At 41.7% G+C, this 23501-nt stretch overlaps 1 pseudogene; it reads right to left on the bottom strand.

Annotated features, from left to right (window-relative positions):
* Positions 1 to 570: 570 nt before the first annotated feature.
* On the bottom strand, positions 571 to 10209 carry LOC118575521 (annotated as a pseudogene).
* Positions 10210 to 23501: the final 13292 nt, after the last annotated feature.

Here is a 23501-nt window from a genome sequence, read left to right as displayed (position 1 = left end):
CTCCCCGTTCTTGCTAAGCAACCGAGTCCAATGATCTTAAACCTGCACTCCATTTTCTTTCCAATTATATTAAGCCACTATGAAGCCATATGCTTCTAGAATCCCCTATGAGAGCTGGGCTGTAAGATAGCCAGACTTGATTAGGGGGAGAGCAAAGAAAACAGTGATTGAAATGTGGACTAATGGGCTGTGCACTCGGATTTGAAGAGTACACTAGCAACCAAAAAATCTCAGCTGGGGCAGGTTGGTGGCACACGCCTTAACCCAGCCACTTGGGAGCAGAGCCAGGCGGATCTCTGTGAGTTGAGCGCACAGGCCAGGGTTTATCCAAGTCGTGAGCTCCAGGAAAGGGCTCAAAGTTACACAGGGAACATACCCTGGTCTCAAAAACAAAAACAAAAAACCCAAACAAACAAACAAAAAACCCAACAAAACAAACCAAACAAACAAAACACAACCAAACATAAAAACTCAGCACATTTTATTATATGCAACCAAGGATGTACACAATGTACATACACTCCCAACAACAGGCTTCCAATTTTATTACCAAAAGCAACCTTATCCTACTTATGGACAGAAGCAAAAAAGTGTGGCGTCTAGGTTATAGAAACAGAAGTGAAAACAGGCCAAGCAGGTTCTTGTAGAAAAGGAGACTTTTGTGGGCTGTCTTTGGCCCTGAGTATATCCAGCAATTCAGGACAAAGTAGGCTTAAATTTGTCTTTAAGTATTCTCAATTCCCCATAGCATTCTAAGGGGCGGGGTACATCTCATGGGTCAGCTTGCTCAGCTTGGCTGTGGTGATGTAGAAGGTTCTTCAGGACAAGCAGAGAGATATTCATTATTTTTTGAAATTGACCTTCGTAAGCTGGGAGCATTGGCTCAGGGAAGGCAAGATAGCATTGAAATGAGAGTCCCTCATCTCGCACTCCTCCAATTCCAGGATTTGCAGGGTACTTGCGATTCTATCAAGGAGAACCCAAGAAGCTTAGGGCATGAGTCAGATAGCACTACACCACTCAGGTTCAGATGTTTGAGCTCATGGATGTTCAGGCACTGGCTCAGGTACTCCAAGTCTGACTGGGAGAGCCAGCAGTCAGTGATTGACAGGGTCTTCAACTGGGTCTTCAGGCACCTAGGGAGAGATCAAGAGATTAGTTATGCCAAATAGCATTGAAGAGGTTTGTGGGAATGAAATCAAGGCAGATGATGCTTTTCCCAAATTAAGTCTGTCCATATGATGGATTCTTTCAGCTTCATCCTAGCAGTGTCTTCAAGAGTCCCTGAAATGGGCCCTGGGACACAGCCAGTCTCCAGGAAGCCCCACCCAACTCTGCCCCAGTTGCTGGCCAGCAGGGAAAACTCCTGCGGCCAGGCTCCTCCTTCCAAACCCCCATCAGACCCTGCAATCTACAAGATCTACACCATACCTCAATACCCATCTGCCTGCAATCCCAGTAACTTCCTGAGACAAGGAATTCACCAGCTCTCATTGGATCAAGAGTGGATTCTTGAGACACAGGATCTGCTAGCTCTCATTGGAACAAGAGAGGCTTCCTGAGAAAAACAATCCACCAGCTCTGACTAGACTAAGAGCCCTGAGAAGACCAAGAGGGGCTCCCTGAGTCACAGAATCAGCTAGCTTGGATTGGAACAAGAGTAGTTCCCTGATATACAGAATCTGTGAGCTCCAATTAAAACAAGAGCTAAAATTGAGACACAGACACAGCAAGCACAGAGTGTACCAATAGCAGTTCATTCTGACAAGGCACCTCTTGTAAATAATAGAGGAAGAGATGAGTAGACATCAGTGCAAAAATATGTCCAACAACATAAAGAGCAATATGGCATCACCAGAACCTAGCCCTCCTACAACAGCAAGACCTGAACATCACAAGGTAGAAGCAGAAGAAAGCAACCTTAAAAACAGCTTCATGAAAATGCTAGAGGCCTTTAAAGAAAAAATGCAAAATTCCCCTAAAGAAATTGAGGAAAAGACAAACAAAAAATTGGAACAAATCAATAAATCCTTTAAAGAAGGCCAAAAAACCATGAAAAAAAATCAATGAAACATGTGAAGGAAACAGTCCAAGATCTGAAAATTGAAATAGAAACAATGAAGATGACACAAACAGAGGAAATGAGGGAAATAGAAAATCTCAGTAAACAAACAGGAAACACAGAGGCAAGCATAACCAACAGAATACAAGACATAGAAGACAGAATCTCTGGTGTAGAGGTACAATAGAGGAAATAATTTGTCAGTCAAAGAAACCATCGAAGCTAAAACAGTCATGGCACATCTTGTCCAGGAAATCTGGGGCACCATGAAAAGGCCAACCTAAGAATAATAGGGATAGAAGAAGAAGAATACCAACTCAAAGGCACAGAAAATATATTCATCAAAATCATGGAAGAAAACATTCCCAACTTAAAGAAGGAAATATCTATGAAGATACAAGAAACTTATAGAACACCAAATAGATTAGACTACCCCAAGAAGTTCCCTATCCACATAATAATTAAACCACTAAAAAATAGAAGAAAGAAAGAATATTAAGAGCAGCCAAGGAAAAACCAAGTCATTTATAAAGGCAGACGCATCAAATAACACCTAAATTCTCAATGGAGACTTTGAAAGGCAGAAGGTCCTGGACAGATGTAATGCAGACACTAAGAAACCATGAGTGACAGCCCAGACAAATATACTCAGCAAAACTTTCAACCACCATAGATAGAGTGAACAAGATATTCCAAGACAATACCAGATTTAAACAATACCTATCCCCAAATCCAGCCCTACAAAACTACTAGAAGGAAAATTCCAACCTGAGGAATTCAGATACACCCACAAAAGCACAGGCAATGGATAATCCCACAGTAGTAAATCCCAAAGAAGGGAAATAAACACACAGTACCACCAAAAGACAACAGAAATTAACAATCACTGGTCATTAATATCCATCAATATCAATGGACTTAATTGACCTATAAAAAGACACAGGCTAACAGAATGGATACAAAATAAGACCCATCATTCTGCTGCATATAAGAAACACACCATGCCTGGTGGTGGTGATGTATACCATTAATCCCAGAACTCAGGAGGCAGAGGCAGGTGGATCTCTGAGTTCGAGGCCAGCCTGGTCTACAGAGTGAGTTCTAGGATAGTCTCCAGAGTTTACACAGAGAAACCATGTCTCAAAAAACTTAAAAAAAAAGAAAAAGAAAAAAAGAAACACACATCAACTTAAAAGCCAGACATTACCTCAGTGTAAAAGGCTGAGAAAAGTCTTTCCAATCAAATGGACTTAAAAAATAAGCTGGTGTAGCTATCCTAATATCTAATAAAATAGACTTCAAACTAAATTCTATCAAAAGGGATCAAGAAGGACATTACATAGTCATCACAGGAAAGATCCACCAAGATGAAGTTTCAATTCTGAACATTTATGCCCCCAAATACAAGGGCACCCACATATGTAAAAGAAACAATACTAAACCTTAAATCACCCTCAAACCCCACACATTAATAGTGGGAAACTTCAACACCCCACTCTCACCACTGGACAGATCTGCCAGAAGGAAACTTAAGAGAGAAATAAGAGACCTAACAGATGTTATGACTCAAATGGACTTAATAGATATCTACAGAACATTCCACCCTAACACCAAAGAATATACCTTCTTCTCAGCACCCCATGGAACCTTCTATAAAATCAACCATATACTCGGTCACAAAACAAATCTCAACAGATACAAAACTAAAAAAAAAAAAACCCTCCTGTATTCTATCAGACCATCATGGCTTAAAGTTAGATTTCAACAACAACAAAATTACAGAAAGCCTATAATCTCATGGAAACTGCATAATGCTCAACCAAAGCACCAATGGGTCAAGGAAGAAATAAAGAAATTAAAGATTTCCTAGAATTCAAAAATGAATGTACTGCATACCCAAACTTATGGGACACTATGACAGCAGTGCTAAGAGGAAAACTCATAGCATTAAATGCACACATAAAGAAGTTGGAGAAATCTCACACTGGTGACTTAACAGCACACCTGAAAGCTCTAGAACAAACAGAAACAAACTCACCCTGGAGGAATAGATGCCAGGAAATAATCAAATTGAGAGCTGAAGTCAATGAAATAGAAACAAAGAGAACAATGTAAAGAATCAATGAAATAAGAGTTGTTTCTTTGAAAAAAGTCTATAAGATAGACAAGCCCTTATCCATCCTAACCAAAAGGCAGAGAGAGAGCATGCAAATTAACAAAATCAGAAATGAAAAGGGAGACCAAACAACAGACAATGAGGAAATCCAGAGAATCATCAGGTCATACTTCAAAACCCTGTACTCCACAGAATTGGAAAATCTGAAAGAAATGTACAATTTTCTGGATAGGTCCCACATACCAAAGTTAAATCAAGATCAGATAAACTATTTAAATTGACCTATAACCCCTAAGGAAATAGAAACAGTCACTAAAAGTCTCCCAACCAAGAAAAGTTCAGCACTAGAAGATTTCAACAAAGAATTCTACCAGATTTTCAAAGAAGAGCTAATTCCAATACTCTTCAAATTGTTCCACACAATAGAAACAGAAGGAACATTACCAAACTCTTTATGCGGCTACAGTTACTGATTCCCAAGTCACACAAAGATGCAAAAAAGAGAATTATAGACCAATCTCCCTCATGAACATTAGTGCAAAAATATTCAATAAAATACTGGCAAACATACTCCAAGACACAACACATCAAAAAAAAAATATTATCTACCATGACTAAGGAGGTTTCATCCCAGGGATGCAAGGATGGTTCAGCATACAAAAATCTGTCAATATGGGGCTGGAGAGATAGCTCAGAGGTTAAGAGCACCTACTGTTCTTCCAAAGGTCCCAAGTTCAATTGCCAGCAACCACATGGTGGCTCACAACCATCTGTAATGAGATCTGGTTCCCTCTTCTGGCCTGTAGGGATATGTGCAGACAGAGCATTGCATATGTAATAATAAATAAATAAATCTTTTAAAACAAAACAAAAAAAATCTGTCAATGTAATACTCCATATAAACAAACTGAAAGAAAAAAAGCCACATTATCATCTCATTAGATGCTGAAGAAGCCTTTGGCAAAAACCCCTTCATGATAAAGGTCATGGTGAGGTCAGGAATAAGAGAAAATACCTAAAGATAATAAAGGCAATTCACAGCAAGTCAACAGCCAACATCAAAATAAATGGAGAGAAACTCAAAGTGATTCCACTAAAATCAGGAACAAGATAAGGGTGAACATTCTCCGCATATTTACTCAATATAGTACTTGAAGTTCTAGCTGGAGCAATAAGACAATAAAAGGAGATCAATTTGGAAAGGAAGAAATCAAAATTTCACTATTTGCAGACAATATGATAGTATACATACGTGAACCCAAAAATTCTACCAGGGAACTCCTATAGCTGATAAAGTTCTTCAGTAAAGTGGCAGGATACAAGATCAACTCAAAATCAACTATTTACAAATGATAAAGGCTGAGAAAGAAATCAGAGAACTATCACCCTTTACAACAGCCACAAATAATATAAAATACCTTGGTATAACTCTAAGCAAATGGAAGACCTGTATGTATGACAAGAACTTTAAGTCTCTGAAGAAAGAAATTGAAGAAGATATTAGAAAATGGACAGATCTCCCATGCTCATGAATAAGTAGGATTAACAAAGTAAAAATGGCAATCTTACCAAAAGCAATCTACAGATTCAGTGCAATCCCCATCAAAATTCCAACACAATTCTTCACAGTCCTGGAAAGCACAATACTCAACTTCATTTGGAAGAATGAAAACCCAGGATAGCAAAAAGAATCCTGTGAAACCAAGCTACTGCTGGAGGTATCATCATCCCTGACATCAAGCTCTACTATAGAATTACAGTAATAAAAACATCCTGGTATTAGCATAAAAACTGACATATGGAGCGATGGAATTGAATTGAAGACACTGATATTAATCCACACACATGAAGAAGCCAAAACTGTTCAATGGAAAAAAGAAAATATCTTCAACAAATGTTGCTGACATAACTGGATGTCAACATGGTAAAAGATTGCAAATAGATCCATATCTGTCACCATTCACAAAACTCAAGTCCAGGTGGATCAAAGACCTCAACATAAATAAATCCAGTTACACTGAACTTGATAGAAGAGAAATTAGGAAGTACTCTTAAATGCATTGGCACAGACCACTTCCTAAATATATAATACCAGTATCATAGACACTGAGAACAACAATTAATAAATGTGACCTCTTGAAACTGAGAATATTTTGTAGGGCAAAAGAGATGGTCAATAAGACAAAAAGAACCTACAGAATGGGAAAAGGTCTTCACCAACCCCATATCTGACAGAGGTCAGATCTCCAAAATACATAAAGAACTCAAGAAACTAGACATCAAAGTAAGGAACAATCCAATTAAAAAATGGTTATAGGGGTAGTGGTGCACACCTTGAGTTCCAGCACTTGGAAGGCAAAGCCAGGTGGATCTCTGTGAGTTTGAGGCCAGCCTGGACTACAGAGTGAGATCCAGGAGAGGAACCAAAAATATACAGAGAAACCTGTCTTGACAAAAACAAAAATCCAAAAACATAAAAAGGGCTATAGAGCTAAACAGAATTCTCAAAAGAATAATTTCAAATGGCCAAAAGACATTTAAGGAATTGCTCAGCATCCTTAACCATCAGGGAGATGCAAATCAAAACAACTCTGAGATACCATCTTACACCTGTCAGAATGGCTAAGATCAAAAGCATTGCAGACAGCTTATCTTGGAGAGGATATGGAGTAAGGGGAACAATCCTCCACTGCTTGTGGAAATACATTCTTGTACAGCCACTTTGGAAATCAGTATGGCAGTTACTCAGAAAATTGGGAATCAATCTACCTGGAGACCCTAAATCACTCTTGGGCATATACCCAAGGAATGCTCAAACATACCATAAGGACACATGCTCAACTATGTTCATATCAGCATTATTTGTAATAACCAGAACCTGGAAACAACCTAGATGCCCCTCAAGTGAAGAACGAATTAAGAAAATGTGGTATATATACACAATGGTGTACTACGCAGCAGAGAAAAACAGTGACATCTGTAGTGGGTCGCTGTTCCAGCTTTGTCCTGGAACTACTACCCCCATTGAGGCTTCTGGTAACTGTCATGCCTATGAGGTGGGGCTGCGACAGGAGGGCTGAAGACCTGAGACCAGGAAGTGCAGGTTCTCTTGGTTCCTGGATCCTGGATGCTGGAGGTAAATGGAGTAGAATTCTCCAGAGAACATTGGTGGACTGTGCTTCACATTTCCCAGACTCTGTAATGTATCCCTTCACTTGTAAGTTACCCCACAAAATAACTAGGTGGAGTTGCCTTAATATTTCAACCAATAGACATCATGAAATTTGCAGGCAAATGGAGGGAACTAGGAAATATCATCCTGAGTGAGTTAACCCAAACTCAGAAGGACAAGCTTGGTATGTACTCACTCATAAGTGGATACTCGCCTTAAAGCAAAGGATAATCAGACAATAACCCACAACTCCAGGGAAGCTAACTAACAAGGAAGACCCAAAGAAGGACACATGGGGAATATATATTTCCATGCGTAAAATGGGGATGAGGGGTGGGCAATGGAGGGTAGGGGGTGGGGGATGAGAACATAAGGGAATGGGATGGTTGAGCTGGAACAGGGATGGAGTGGGAAAGCAGTGGAAGAGATACCATGATAGAGGGAGAGATCATGGGGATATAGAGAAACTCAGGGCTAGGAAAGTTGCCTAGAATCTCCAAGAATGACCCCTAGAATAGATTACTAGAAACAGTGGAGAGGGTGCCTGAACTAAACTGACTTTCCCCAGTGATCAGATGGGTGAACACCCTAAGTGTCATCACAGAGTTTTCTCCAATGACTGATGGAGGCAGATGCAGAGATCCCTGCCAAACACCAGGCAGAGCTCCAGGAGTCCAGTCCCAGGGAGAGAAGAGGGGTTCTATGAGCAAGGGCATCAGGAACATGATGGGGAAACATGCAGAGACAACCAAACCAAACTAGTGGGAAACCATGAAAGGTGGATCAATGGCTGTGGAGCCTGCATGGGACTGGACTAGGCCCTCTGCATGGTGAGACCGTTGCATAGCTTGATCTGCTTTGGGGCGGGCCCTGGCGGTAGGATCAGAATCCAATTCTGGAGCATGAGCGGGCTTTTTATAGTCCTCTACCTATGATGGGACACCTTGTGCAGCCTTGTGGCAGGGGAAGGGCTCAGAATTGCTTCTACTAGATATGCCTCTCCATGGGAGGCCTTGCCTTCTTGTGGGTGGTAGTGGAGGGTAGGTTAAGAGGGGGGCTGGGGTGGCAAGAGGAGGGAAGAGGGAGATCTTTGGTGTGTAAAATGAATGAAAAAATTCTTTTAATACATAAAAAGAATCCCCTGATATGTATGTTCCCCACCACTGCTGTGTCCAGTTTCCCCAACTTCAAACCCAATAGCACCTATTTCCCATCTACTCACCCCTTTTTGGATGCCAAACAACCTTTTACAATGAACAATTACAGGTGTGCTGGTGCCTGTTCACACATGTCTGAGCATAGATCTCATCTGCCGGGTTAACCTATGTCTCCACTACTACTAGGTACACAGTGGTCAGACTATCAAGGACCCACTAATCTATAATAAAAGGATATGGTTGCTATGTTCTGGAGCACACTCTCCATCCTTCCTTACCTGAGCCGCTCCTCAAGACAGCCTGTTAAAAAGTAGATATTATATACACAGAGATTCTGGAGACAAGGGAATTTGGAGATCTGAGAAAGCAACATGCTTTTCCATTCCTGCTCTACAGAAGCAGCAGATCTGAAGGGCTTCTGAATTTCTGCTAGCACAAGGGTGTGATGGTTTCTCATCTGCTCCAGGTAAGGAAAAAGATGTACAATGAATTCAAGTGACCACTGACTCAGCTCCAGCTCCACGATACAGTCTAGATTTATCATTTTAAAGATCTGCATAGCAGCGAATACAGGTGAATCCCAGATCTTCAGCTTTCTACAACATAGATGAATGGAATCTTTTCGCTGCTGGGTCCACTGTAACAAGTATGAGTCACATTTATTGTACCTGGCCTTCACCAGTTCAAGATCAGTTACAATCTTGAAAGGTTTCTTCACCCCAGAGTTAGGACAGATCTCCACTGGTTGCTTCTGCCCCTCGGCTTGTGGTGAGCAGTCACCTTCATGGGTTTCTGTCCTAATGCTCCAGAAGTCATGGTCTACATTCATCAAATCAAGCACTCTGAGTTTTGACCTGTTGGTAAAACAGGTAGAATTCCCAGAAGATAAGACAAGATACATCTTACAGTCTACTTCTTGTCCACATCTCATATCAGCTTCCCTTCCAAATCTTTGCTTTCTCAAGATCAAGCCTCGTGATCAGTGAAAATGGATATTTTGCCAGCTGGCATCTCACCTCCCTCCATTGCATGCCCATTAACCCCAGCCTCATTGTACTTTTAACTGTGGAGCTGGCAGGGAGAGGCCTATTCCTCAGTGGCTATGTCTACTCTTGTGCCCTCCACATTTGCCATTAACTGCCCAGACGCCTGAGACCTGGCCCAAACCTCTACAGTTCTCTATGCTGATGCTGTAAGAATCCTTGGATCCACCTTTGGCCAAGTTCTCTGTGTCCCCAGTTGTTCCTTCTCTGCACCCCCACAGCCTTCCTCCATCCTAGCCGGGTCCTGATTACCTGGGATGAACCTTGTCTGTAATCAGCACATCTAGTCCAGCAAGCAGAGCTTTCAACGTTTCCAGGTGGGCGTCCTTTATCAGGGTTCCTACAGAAAGGACTGGGAATGGCCAGGCAGACACCATGGCCCTCAGGATGTTTGTTCGTCCGTCAGTGAAAGCCTCCTCAAACATCTGTGGGAGCAGCCCCACTGGCAGGTCCTCCTGGGTAGAAATGATCAAATCCTCTTCCCTCAGCAGCCTCTGTCTTGCCAGCTGCATGAGTGTGGTTGGGGCCTGGTCTCCCATCATGACTCGTTTTCGGGGATAATAATGCTGAGGAAGCATGAAAGCAAAGACACCATTCAGAAAACTTAGGAAACCTTTCCTCTTCCCACACAAGGACCTCTCTCTGGTGATGGTGGACATCTCAGTTTTCACATTTTGATCACCATGTGATGGATTTAAACCCACACTTCTCCATTCTGCAGTGTGAAGCCTCTCAAAAGCATGCTCTTTCCCAACACCCCATCCTATTCCAACCACAGTTCAGGAGTGTCCATTCTCACTAAGGCCTCTCCAGGAAATCTGAAGGCTCAGCCCATGTGGTCTCTAGACCAGGTCTACAAAGAAAGCAAAGGGAACATCCCATTTCCAACCTTGCCAGTCTCCATTCACCTGGCTGACCCTGCCTAGAACAATTGAGGGAATCTGAGATGGACATCATTAGTTATTGACTTCACTTGTTGGTTATCACTGGTCCTGATGTTTCAGGAGTGTTGCAAGCTTGTGTTCTCTGTGCTACAGAACTGAACAGAGTATGAAAGAAACAGGCAGACATTGGTGGCCCACGTCTTTAATCCCAGCAATCGGGAGGCAGAGCCAGGTAGATCTCTATGAGATGGAGGCTAGCCTACTCTACAGAGCAAGTCCTAGGACAGGCTCCAAAGCTACACAGAGAAACAAAATTAAAAAAAAAGGAAAGAAAGGAAAGGAAAAGAAAAGAATAAACACGAAAAAGTCGGTCAGTAAACCTTCAGTAGACACTGCCTAGGTCTGTAATGTTTGTAAAGCATCTGGAAAGGACTCTGGGATGGAAATTGTAACAGGAATCATAAAGTTCTTATTAATAAAAATCAAACCTTGGAGCCAGGTATTGGAGTGAATGCTGGAAGATCAGAGAAGCAAAACAAGCCACAGTTTCCTCACCTCACCAGTTCCTCAACTGATCTTGTTTCCTCAGACTGGAAGCCTTTCAGTCCTTATCCAGATGGATCTCAGCTGAACTGTTGCTCAACGCCTAAAAGCTTAACCAGCCAAATGCTTCTAGTGTCTGGTCTTCACGCCTTATATATCTTTCTACTTTCTGCCATCGCTCCCTGGGATTAAAGACTCACTTCTTGGGATTAAAGGCATGTGTCACAAAGCCTGGCTGTTTCCAATGTGGCCTTGAACTCACAGAGATCCAGACAAATTTCTGCCTCTGGAATCCTAGAATTAAAGGTGTGAGTGCCACCATTTTCTAGCCTCTGTATCTCATGGCTGTTCTGTGCCCTGACCCCAGTTAAGTTTATTAGGGTGCACAATGTTTTGCAGAACACAATACCACCACAGGAAATGATAATTTACATATTACAGTCAAGAAACTCACTAGTCCAATGTCATGGTTACTTACTCCTAGAGTTCTATAACATCCTACTTGAGGTCTCCAAAAACTAATGACCATTAAAAATAAAAAAAATATGACATTTCCAATTAAGTATAAAATTATGGTTCACACTTTTAATTTGAACACTGAGACCAGGGAAGAAGGCTGCTTCCTGCAAGATTCAGAACATCTTAGTCTCCACGATGGGTCCATGTATCAAGAGAAAAAGAACTTCTTTCTATTGTGGTTGTTGTTATAGGACCTCAGCCTGGGCAGTCCTAGAACTCACTCTGTATCCCAGGCTGGCCTCGAACTCAGAGAGATCTGCCTGCCTCTGGCTCCCAAGTGCTGGGATTAAAGGTATACACAACCATTTCTGGTTTAAATTGACCTAGACATCAGCACAAGCTTTAATCTCATCACTTGGAGACAATATATATGAGTTAAAGTCAAACTGTTCTATAGAGAGATTCTGTCTCAGGGCAAAACACCAAAAAAAAAAATGGGTTGGGGATTTAGCTCAGTGGTAGAGTGCTTACCTAGCAAGCACAAGGCCTTGGGTTCAGTCTTCAGCTCCGGAAAAAAGAAAAAAAAAAAAAACGCTGCTATTTTTTTTGCCAGGCAGTGGTGGTGCACACCTTTAATCCCAGAATTTAGGAGGCAGAGGCAGGCAGATCTCTGTGAGTTCCAGGCCAGCCTGGTCTACAGAGCAAGATCCAGGAAAGGCGCAAAGCAACACAGAGAAATTCTGACTCAAAAAACCAAACCAAAACCAAAACCAAACCAAAAAAATAAAAAATAAAAAGAAAGAAAGAAAGAATGAAAGAAAGAAAGAAAAAGACAGTCAAATCATTTGAATGATTCATATGTAACTACCCCCCAGAATTTCCTGGAGTTCAGGTTCACCCTGATATTCACAGTGGGACTGTCTCTAGACAGGGACACTACAAACAGACTCAAATACCGACTTTGGCATAACAAAACTTGCTGGCTCTGATGATTATCCAGCAGAATCTCTGAGAACTTGAGGCCAGGCAAAGTTATGTAGGAAGTTCTTGTCTTAGAACAAAAAATTAGCAACTAGAAGAGATAGAAAAGATACATTGAGGTGAACCCAAGGCTAGACTCTGGGTGAGACGGGGTGACTTGATGGAGGTAAGGGACTCACTTACCTGATCCGAACACTGGAAACAGATGTTCAGATCCCAGTCCGGGGAGACAGTGGCTCTAAGACTGAGGGTTGTTCTGAGCCTTATATACCTTTGGACACACCTCCCAGATAAAATCTGAAGTCTGATTGAATGACTGAGGCTCCACCCACTTCTTCTTTTGGAATTTTGATGTTGTCTACTTGGAGTAGATCAGATCTTCACCCAAGAAAAGACTTAGACTAACTAAGGCAATAGTTACTCACCAGTTCATTGACCCAAGTAAGGCACAGTGACTTGTTAGTTATGGATTGATGGACTTAGTTTCTGAATCTTTTGAGATGGGGTTTCACAGTGTACCTAAGATTAGCTGGTCGGGTGTTGGTGGCGCACACCTGTAATCCCAGCACTCGGGAGGCAGAGCCAGGTGGATCTCTGTGAGTTTGAGGCCAGCCTGGGCTACCAAGTAAGTTCCAGGAAAGTTTCAAAGCTGCACAGAGAAACCCTGTCTGGAAAAAACATAAATAAATAAATAAATAAATAAATAAATAAATAAAATAAAATAAAATAAAATAAAATAAAATAAAATAAAAAGATTAGCTGGAACTCATAATGGTGCCTAGACTGGGCTCCAACACTCAGAAACCATCCTGCATCATACTGCCCTGTGATAAGGTGTGAGCTGCCATATCCGAATGAGTTTTATTTATATATTAACAAGAGTTCCAACAGTGATTCAGCTCAGAATTTACAGGACTGTTCCTCATGATAGACCTGAACTATACAACTGAGCATGTCACGGTTAGGGACCTATGGCCTGGTCTCCATCATGAATCTCTTCTGGAGTTTTAGAGCTTGTGCTGGATGCTGTGGCATGCAAGAGAGGAGGACCATGGGATTGAATTCATTTTGTGACATTGGTACTGAGGATGCAGTGGCTTGGCTGATAAAGTATCTGTAGCATGCATACACATTATTACAGGAGGCAAGACAAGAGGAGAGTTAAAAGTTTGAGTCTAGCCTGAGCTACATAATGAAACCCTGTCTGAACCAACAACACTGAAAGCTGTGGCCCAGTGTCTATTTCATTGATTTCTATTCTATTTCATTGATTTCAGCTCTCAATTTGATTATTTCCTGGCATCTACTCCTCCTGGCTGAGTTTGTTTCCTTTTGTTCTAGAGATTTCAGGTGTGCTGTAAAGTCACCAGTGTGAGATTTCTCCACCTTCTTTATTTGTGCATTTAGAGCTATGTATTTCCCTCCTACCACTGCTTTCATAGTGTCCCAGAAGTTTGGGTTTATAGTACTTTCATTTTCATTGAACTCGAGGAAATCTTTAATTTCTTTCTTTATTTCTTCCTTGACCCATCGGTGCTTCATGTGGGCATTATTCAGTTTCCATGAGATTGTAGGCTTTCTGTAGTTTTTGTTGTTGAAATCTAACTTTAAGGCATGGTGGTCCGATAAAACACAGGAGGTTATTCCAATGTTTTGGTATCTGTTGAGATTTGCTTTGTGACCAAGAAGGTGGTTGAATATTCCATGGGGTGCTGAGAAGAAGGTATATTCTTTTGTGTTAGGGTGGAATATTCTGTAGATATCTAGTAAGTCCATTTGAGTCATAACATCAGTCAAGTCCCTTATTTCTCTCTTAAGTTTGCATCTGGCAGATCTGTCCAGTGGTGAGAGTGGGGTGTTGAAGTTTCCCACTATTAATGTGTGGGGTTTGATGTGTGATTTAAGGTTTGATATTGTTTCTTTCACATATGGGGGTGCCCTTGTATTCGGGGCATAATTTTCAGAATTGAAACTTCATCTTGGTGGACCTTTCCTGTGATGAGTATGTAATGTCCTTGATCTCTTTTGATAGATTTTAGTTTGAAGTCTATTTTATTAGATATTAGGATAGCTACACCAGCTTATTTTTAAGTCCATTTGATTGGAAAGCCTTTTCCAAGCCTTTTCCTCTGAAGTAGTGTCTTTCTTTGAAGTTTAGGTGTGTTTCTGGTATGCTGCAGAAGGATGGATCCTGTTACTGTATCCATTCTGTTAGCCTGTGTCTTTTTGTAGGTGAGTTGAGACCATTGATATTGATGGATATTAATGACCAGTGATTGTTAATTCCTGTTATTTTTTGGTGGTAGTGTTGTGTTTCCCTTCTTTGGTATTTTTTGGTGTGGGATTATCTGTTGCCTGAGTTTTCATGGGTGTGTTTAATTTCCTTAGTTTGGATTTTTCCTTCTAGTGCTTTCTGTAGGGTTGGATTTGTGGATAGGTATTGTTTAAATCTGGTTTTATCATGAAATATTTTGTTTACTCAGTCTATGGTGATTGAGAGTTCTGCTGGGTATAGTAGTCTGGGTTGGCATCCATGGTCTACAGTGTCTGCATAACATTTGTCCAGGACCTTCTAGCTTTCATAGTCTCTATTGAGAAGTCTGGTGTTCTTCTGATGGGTTTGCCTTTATAAGTTCCTTGGCCTTTATTCTTTGTGGCTCTTAATATTTTTTCTTTGTTCTGTATGTTTAGTGGTTTGTTTATTATGTGGCTAGGGGACAATTTTTTATTTGGATCCAGCCTATACATGTTTGTTTGGTAAGCTTCTTTTATCTTCATAGGTATTTCTTTCTTTATATTGGGGAAGTTTTCTATAATTTTGTTGAATATATTTTCTGTGACTTTGAGTTGGTATTCTTCTCCTTCTTCTATCCCTATTATTCATACATTTGGTTTTTCATGGTATTTCAAATTTGCTGGACATGATTTGGTCCACTTATTAAAAAATTATTAATTAATTTAATTTTATATATCAGCCACAGATTCCTCTGTCCTCCTCCTCACATCCCCTAGCCTTTCCCCTCATTGTCCCCCCATTCCAACTACCTCCAAGGCAAGGTCTCCCTTGGGGATCCAGCTCAGCCTGGTAGATTCAGTAGACTTTTTTGCCTTTAATGTTTTCTTCGACAAACCTATTTGGGTTGACTACACTCCTGTAGTCTTAAGGCTCAGGAGGTGGAAGCAGGAAAATCAGAAATTCAAGGTCATTCTCTACAACACTGAGAGTTTGAGACCAGACCATAACTTTAAAAAAAACAATTAAGTAAAAATAGCCGAGGGAGATGGGTAATTTCTTTTTTCTCATCCCTGATAGGTAGATCTTTGTGAGTGCCAGGACAGCCAGGGGCTACATAGTGAGATTATTAAATAAATAAAACAAAAACAAACATACATTAAACAAAGCATAGTGAGACTCCCAGTAAACAAAGGGGGCTTGGCAGCCCATGCGTTTAATCCTGGCACTGACAATCAGGCATGGTGTCCTAAGGCCTTGGGAAGCAGAGGCAGGTGGATCTCTGTGAGTTCCAGATAAGCCTGATGTACATAACCAGTTCCAGAACAACTGGTGCTATTTATAGAGACCTTGTCCCAACCTCCCTCCCCACCCCATAAAAAAGCTAAATAAAATAAATAACTATCAACAAAAGATACAGACAGGGAGAAACTGAAACAGTAAACTAGTTTCTAACTTTTCAGTCACCTACACCCAGAGATTATTTAATGTCTGAAGTCTGTGGAACACCTGTTGGAACATGGAGCCCATGAAGGTAGATCTCATTTAAAGCAATTAAGTCAGTCAAAGGCCCAGGGATCCAACCTCTCAGGTGGTAGCTTGCAGCTTCTTGGAATGACTTAGACTATCCTTTGTAGACAGCCTGGTGCTACAATAGTAATAGAAACAATTTAAGGAACTGGTCAATGTCTAAGCAGGTAAAGGAAATCTTGTCCCTGTGGGAACCATGTGGCAGAAGGAAAAGAGAACAGAGATATGCCTGCCTCTGACTCCCTAGAGCAGGGACACCATACCTGGAGCAGATACATATCTGAAATGAGATTTTACAAAGCTCTCTAATACTAATTTTCCCTTATCCCATTCAAGATTATCAGAAAAATTGAATGGACAAACAGTTTTCTGATACTTAATTTACTTAAACTAAATCACCTCAGCCAGCAAGATGGTTCCTGATAAAGGTGCCTGCTGCCTTGCAGAAGGACCTGAGTTAAACTTTTAGGGCCAATACAGTTGGTCGGAGGAGAGAGAGAGTCAGCTCACACAAGTTTTCTCCTTGCCTACACATACAAATTAAATATGTAGCAAACCAAGATGACTGTCTTATGTTGGGCAAAAGTCTTCCACTAGTCTTAATGGGCTCTAGAGCCATTCCTGTTCCAACACCAAAACTGGTCAATTCTAGTAGCTCAGGCCTTTAATCCCATCACATGTGAGACAGAAACAGCTGGATCTCAGTGAGTGTGAGGCCATCCTGGTCTTGGTAGTTATTTCAGTCCAGCTGGGGTTTAAGGAAATATCTAAATGGATTCCTCTTGAAGATTGATGACTTTGATGTTGAAGTCAGTATTTCCCTTGCCCTTGCTGGCTCTAATATGATCAGCTTCAAGGTTTTGGTACACTCATCAGGAATTTCAACCAGCATTACAACCTATCAACAAATGTGAGACAATCTGTGACCTAGAACTTGAATCAAACATTTCTTTACTTCTTTGGGGCTGTTGAGCCAACCCAGGGCTTTGAATATACTGAGACTGTTCATCATCACTCTGCTTTATCCAAAGCTACCTTTCTCAAGCCACCTTTTACAGTACCTTGCCAGCTGATAGAAAAGGACAATATTTATCAGTAATCCTTCCCCTAGATACAGGCCACATCCTGCAGTAGACACTTCACTAAGATACTCAAACAAGACTCCATCTGAACAATTGCAATGGATTCCCTAATACTGAAGTAGAGACAGCAGAGAGCTTGGAACTGAAACACTGTCCTCAGAAAGAACATATGCTCTTACCCACAAGTCCAACTCTCCTCCTCATAAATTCAGAATGTCTTAATGAAACAAAATTAGGTGTTCTTTATTATATTGTGGTATGCATTTATGCGAACATGCCATAGGAAATGGAGGTCTGCAGACAACTGTAAAGAATTAGTCTTCTGGCCGGGCGGTGGTGGCACACACCTGTAATCCCAGCACTCGGGTGGCAGAGCCAGGTGGATCTCTGTGAGTTTGATGCCAGCCTGGGCTAACAAGGTATTTCCAGGAAAAGCACAAAGCTACACAGAGAAACCCTGTCTTGAAAAACAAACAAACAAACAATCAGTCTTTTTGTTCCTCACACAAAAGTCAGGTCCCCTGGCCCTGATGCAGACAGCAAATTTATTTGCTGAGCCCTCTCAAACATACTCTATATCTTCTTTGTTTGTTTGTTTTCCCATTTGCTTTTTGTTTATTTTTCTTTCTTTTCTTTTATTTCACAATTAATTCAGTTTCACACATTAGTCAAACTCTTATCCAAGGGAAAAAACTTAAGCAAGGCTAATTAATGGTCACTGAAGCCATGTTATGGTGGCCCATGCCTTTAACCCCAGCATTGGGAAAGAGAGGCAGGCATATATCAAGAGACACCTGTGGTGATGTTTTATTTGGGCTGAAATGTGATTTTTTAAATTTGTATGTTAATAAGTAAAGTTTTCCTAGAGATCAGAGGTCATAGAAAGGCATAAATAGAAGTCAGGTGGTGGTAGCACATGCTCTTAATCCGATCACAGGGCGGGGAGACTCTCTGTGTGTTCAAGGACTCCCCCAAGCTTGGTGACACTTGCCTTTAATCCCAGTACCAACCCTAGAGACCTGGAGGCCTGTATGTACAGGCAGAGATGAGGAAGTGATGTGGCTGGGCTTAGAGACAATGAGAAGGCAGAAGAGGAAGGCCATAAAGGCTAAGGTTAGATAGACCGGAAGAGGCTCTCTTGGGAAGCTATGGTGAAGTGGTGAGCTAAGGTTAGTTGGCAGCTATTGCTCTGATCACTTTGGCTTGCACCCCTGTATTTGGCTGTGTGTTTCTTATTTAATAAGACTTGTCAGAAATTTGTCTTCAACACCCTGTGTAGACAAAGTAAAACAAAAGCAAGAACATCATCAACAACAAAACTCATTCATTGATCCAATCACAAACACTGAGTCATTAATTGCTGATCTGTGTATTGATGTTTTAAATGTTTTGAACGGGGTTTTAAAGTTAGCTAAGGTTAGTTGGAACTCCTGTGGCCTAGGCAGAGCTCCTAGGCTCAGCAATCCTCCTGTCTCCATCTGCCTTTTGTTTTGGTGTGAGCTGCCACACCTAAGGTTTATTCTTGTGTGAACAACATAGTTCTGAATTGATTTGGCTCATCATTTACTGGACTGTGTCTCACGATCGACCTGAAGCATAGAGCTGAGAATGTCATTCCTTGGTAAAGGACCTTTGTCCAGGTCTTCATGAAGCTGATCAGGGCTTGTGCTGGATGCTGTGGCAGTCAATGGCTAGGACAGCTACACAGAAGACTGAGGCGGGGAGATGGTGTGAGTGCATTCCTCTTGTGATTAGAGTACTGGAGATTCAGCTCAGTTGATAGAGTCTTTCCCTAGTGTGCTCACAGTTATTATAGCAGCATGGAGGAGCAGGAGGATAGCTGCAATGTTGTGTCCACCCTGCTACATGATAAAACCCAGTCCAAACGGATGGACAACACTGAGAGCTGTTGCCTGGTGTCAGACAACAGCTTGCCAGAGAGACCTGTGGGATCAGGCAGTCTGTGCCATGACTCCTTGTCTGCTGTTCTCAAAGCCTCCATTCCACTCCCTTCAGCAGGACAAGCCCCTTTGAGCATCTACCTGGCAGGATTACCATCCTCCCACTCATCTAACTGCTGCTAGGAGTCAAAATTAAAAAAATTGAACCTACCTGAGCGGTGGAGGTGAACATATTTAATCCTAGCACTCGGGAGGCAGAGCCAGGCTGATGTCTGTGAGTTCCAGGCCAGTCTGGGCTACCAAGTGAGTTCCAGGAAGAGGGCCCAAAACTACACAGAAAAACCAAAAAAATAAATAAATAAAAAATTAAACTAGAAATATAAAACACAATAACAACATTCTAGAGTGGATACACCTGCCGGAACATTTTGCGTCTAAGTCAACACAGATTCATTTGTACTTTCTTTCACATGTTCAGCAATTTTGGAGGCAGGTTCTCAGGTGGCCCAGCTAGGAATCTAGAATGACCCTGAGTCTCTGTTCCTCTGTCATACTCTCAAGAGTCAGGGGATTGCAGATGTGCATCTTTGTGTCCTATTTGTGGTTTTCTGAGATATTATCCAGGCTTCATGCATGGGAGACCATCATTTCGCCAGCTGAGGCCCATCCCAGAAGTTTGGAAGGGGCTGGGTTCAAGGATGGCCATGTAAGATCTCTGGTGTCATGCCACTCCTCAAAGAATGGTGGCCACTCAGGTTTGTGTCCAGGTCATTTTAAGCTATTAATCAGCTACTTGGCTCATTTATTTATGTAATTTTCTTTTCTGAGGCTGGCCTGGAAGTCAATATTTAGCCCTACTTGGCCACAGACTTTTTTATCCACTTGCCTTCCACAATGGGATATTGGGCTTACAACCCTATATCACACAAGGTTTTCTCATTCTTTTGTTTTTATTTTTGTTTTTGCTTTTGTGTTTGTTTTGAGGTGTGCTCTTGCTATGTAGCTTAGACTGGCCTCTCACTCACACTACAGACTATTTCTCCTATTTTAGCTCCCCAGTGGCCGAAACTACTGGTGTGAGTTACTGAGACATCTTGGACATCTATTTTTTCTTCCATTTAACAGTCTCTGTTTTTTTGGAGACCTGATCTACAGTGGTACAGGACAGTCTGTTTAGCCCACCCTCTTTCCAGATGGTCTCAGGTAGTCTCATGTTTTTTAGTTTGTTTGTTTGTTTTTGTTTGCTTTTTGTTTCAAGGCAATGATTCTCTGTGTAGCTTTGGAGCCTGTTCTGGAATTCAGTCTGTAGACCAGGCTGGCCTTGAACTCACAGAGATCTACCTTCTTCTGCCTCCAAAATGCTGGGATTAAAGGCATACACAGCCACCATCCTGCCCATTTCATGGCTTTAAAATTCTTATAAAAGGATGAGCAATGCTGGCACATACCATTAATCTGAGTACTCCTGAGACCAAGTCAAGTGGATATCTATGAGTTGGAGAGAAGCCTGATCTAGAGTGTGATATCCAAGACAGGTACCAAAACTACACAGAGAAACCAACCAAACAACCAAACATACAAAAAGAGAAAGAAACCAAATTGAAATCTTAAACCCATCATTGTATTATATGCAAATAGTGAGGGGGAGAGGAGGAGGCATAGGCAAGGGCCTGAAGCCTTGGCTACCCCAGTAAGTGGAGGGTATTTCAGATCAGGTTAGGTACAACACAGCCTGAGCCACCATCCAGCTCACAAAAGTTGATGAAGACATGGTCTCAACGTGCAGACACGAATGGCCTGGAAGACACCATGTAGACCTGGTTGGCCCTGCACACAGAGATCAGCTCCCTTCTGCCTTGGAGCACTGAAGTTAAAGGGGTTCAAAGTCATTGACTAATTATTTGTTTCTTTGTCTAGAAGAAGTGACAATCCCATTTTTGTCTTCTATTGTGAAAAGTGTGAAGCAGCATCTTATCCAAATCCCATTCTTTATTCTTTTTTTTTATTTTTTTTTATTTGGAGCTGAGGATCTAACCCAGGGTCTTGGGCTTGCTAGGCAAGCACTCTACCACCCAGCTAAATTCCCAATCCCCCAATTCTGTTTTTGAAACAGGGTTATCATGTAGTTCTGGCCATGCTGTAACATTTTTAAAATTATTTATTTGTTTATTTATTCGTTCATTCATCGATTCATTTATTCCTTTATTAAGTGTACAGGGTTATACCTGTATGTATGCTTGTACACCTGAGGATCGCACCAGATCTCATTATAGATGGTTGTGAGCCACCATGTGGTGGTTGCTGGGAATTGAACTCAGGACCTCTGGAAATGAAGCTAGTGCTCTTAGCCTCCGAGCCGTCTCTCCAGCTCTTTTCTGAATGGTTTTATATAGATCATCTTGCTTCTGCATCCAAGATGCTGGGATGAACGGTGTGTTCACCCATGCTTGATACAGCTTCCATTATTGGTGACTTTTTTTCGGTCCACAGTGCTAGACTGGTCTTTACAGAAACACCCTCTTCTGTCAGAAAGCCAAGGGCACCATTTCCTTCCATGACCCATATTTAAAACTGTTCAGGGAAATGGATTTTATATAGCCATGCTGGCATCTATCTTGTTAGATAGCCAAAGATGACTTTAGTTCTGGATGACAGGCTTATTACAGCTTGTCTAGTCCAGGCAATGCTGAAGAGAGAGCCTAGGGATTGTGATGCTAGGCAAACACATTTCCATTTGTCTATACCTTCAGAACCATTGCCTAACAGCAGCAGATGCAAGCCATATTTCTGACTCAGCCTTCTGAGTAGTTAACTTAGCTGAAGAATGAGAGAACATGCAACTCTCAGTTGTTTATTCTGGAAAAGATCACACAGTTGTGACAATGTTTGTCACAAAGTTTTCAGAGGATATTTTAAAGAGATTTTGTGTGCATGTCTCTTGCCAGGCAGGTATTAAGGCCAAGTTGACCAAAACTCAGAACCATGTGGGTCACATGTGACTAAAACTCAGCCAGGTGTGCTGGCTCCCAGGAGTCCACCTACCAGGTGGAATGCTGAAGTAGGAGGATTGTTGGGAACTGCAGTATCAGACCTCCAAAGCTACAGAGGAAGACTCCTCTTCAGAAAAACAAACAAAAAAAAAATGGAGTACATAAAGAGCTACTGAATGAATGAACAAATACAATTCAGTAAAATGGGCTCCTGTCTTTCAGGCAAATCTCAGCTTTTTGTCAACCCCAAAAGGAATTCTTTTCATCTAGATACTGAAAAATATCTTATCCAGGCAGTCTCAAACACATTAAGATCTTCCTGCTTCTTTCCTCCTCTAGACTGATGGGAATAAAGTATGTGAACTGAAAACACGGGGATGTTTTTGTTGTGGCTATTTGTTTGTTTTGAGACAGGGTCTCCCTTTTTGTAGCCCTGGATGTCCTGGAGTTCTCCATGTATATCCAGCTAGGTTTGAACTCACAGAGTTTGTCCTGCCACAACTGCACAATGGTTGTTTTAAAAGTCCTGAGCCACCAGGAACTTCAAAACACAAATTGCTTTTCCCCCCATTACTATGTTTTTTTTTATTAAGAATTTTTTGTCATTCACTTTGCACACCAATCAAAGTTCCTCATCATCCCTCTTCCTGCCCCTTCCCAGCCTCCTCTCCCAAGCCAGTCCTTACTCCCTCCCACAAGAAGGCAAGGCCTCCCATGTGGAGGCACATTCAATAGAGGCTAGTCCAAGCTGTCCCCGCTGCCTCAAGGCTTCACGAGGAGGTCCATCATAGGTAGTGGGCTCCACAATCTCAACTCAAGCACCAGAGATGGATTCTGATCCTACCACCTTGGGTCCTCCCAAGCACATCAATCTACACAACTGTCTCACCACTCAGAGGGCTTAGTCCAGCCACGTGCAGGCTCCACAGCCATTGATCCATCTTACATGAATTCCCTCTAGTTTGATTTCAGCTATGGCAGGGGCAGGTGCTGTCTATACCCAATATTGTTTCCACTATTATTTGTGTGTAGTATCCTTTATGGATAGTCCTTCACAATTAGCCATGGTTTAGGCCACAAACACATAAAAACCTGACATCTCAAGTGTAGGACTTCCTGTCTCTATTTGTGATGAAGAATAAAATGGTGTGATTCCAAGCTTTTATATTGCCACCTCATTAGATCTCACTTCATTCCACTTTGTTTCTAAAGCATTGAGCACTGTGGGAAGTCATGTGCTCTGAGTCCCAGTGCTGAGGCCTTTCCCTAGGATTTCATGTCCTGCACAGCTTTGAGAGTGACTGGCTTAGTGTGGTGGGGAAAGACAGAACCACAGACCCAGGTAGAG

This window comes from Onychomys torridus, unplaced genomic scaffold (assembly GCF_903995425.1).
Source record: "Onychomys torridus unplaced genomic scaffold, mOncTor1.1, whole genome shotgun sequence".
Lineage (NCBI taxonomy): Eukaryota > Metazoa > Chordata > Mammalia > Rodentia > Cricetidae > Onychomys > Onychomys torridus.
This window is presented reverse-complemented; position numbering and strand designations above follow the sequence as displayed.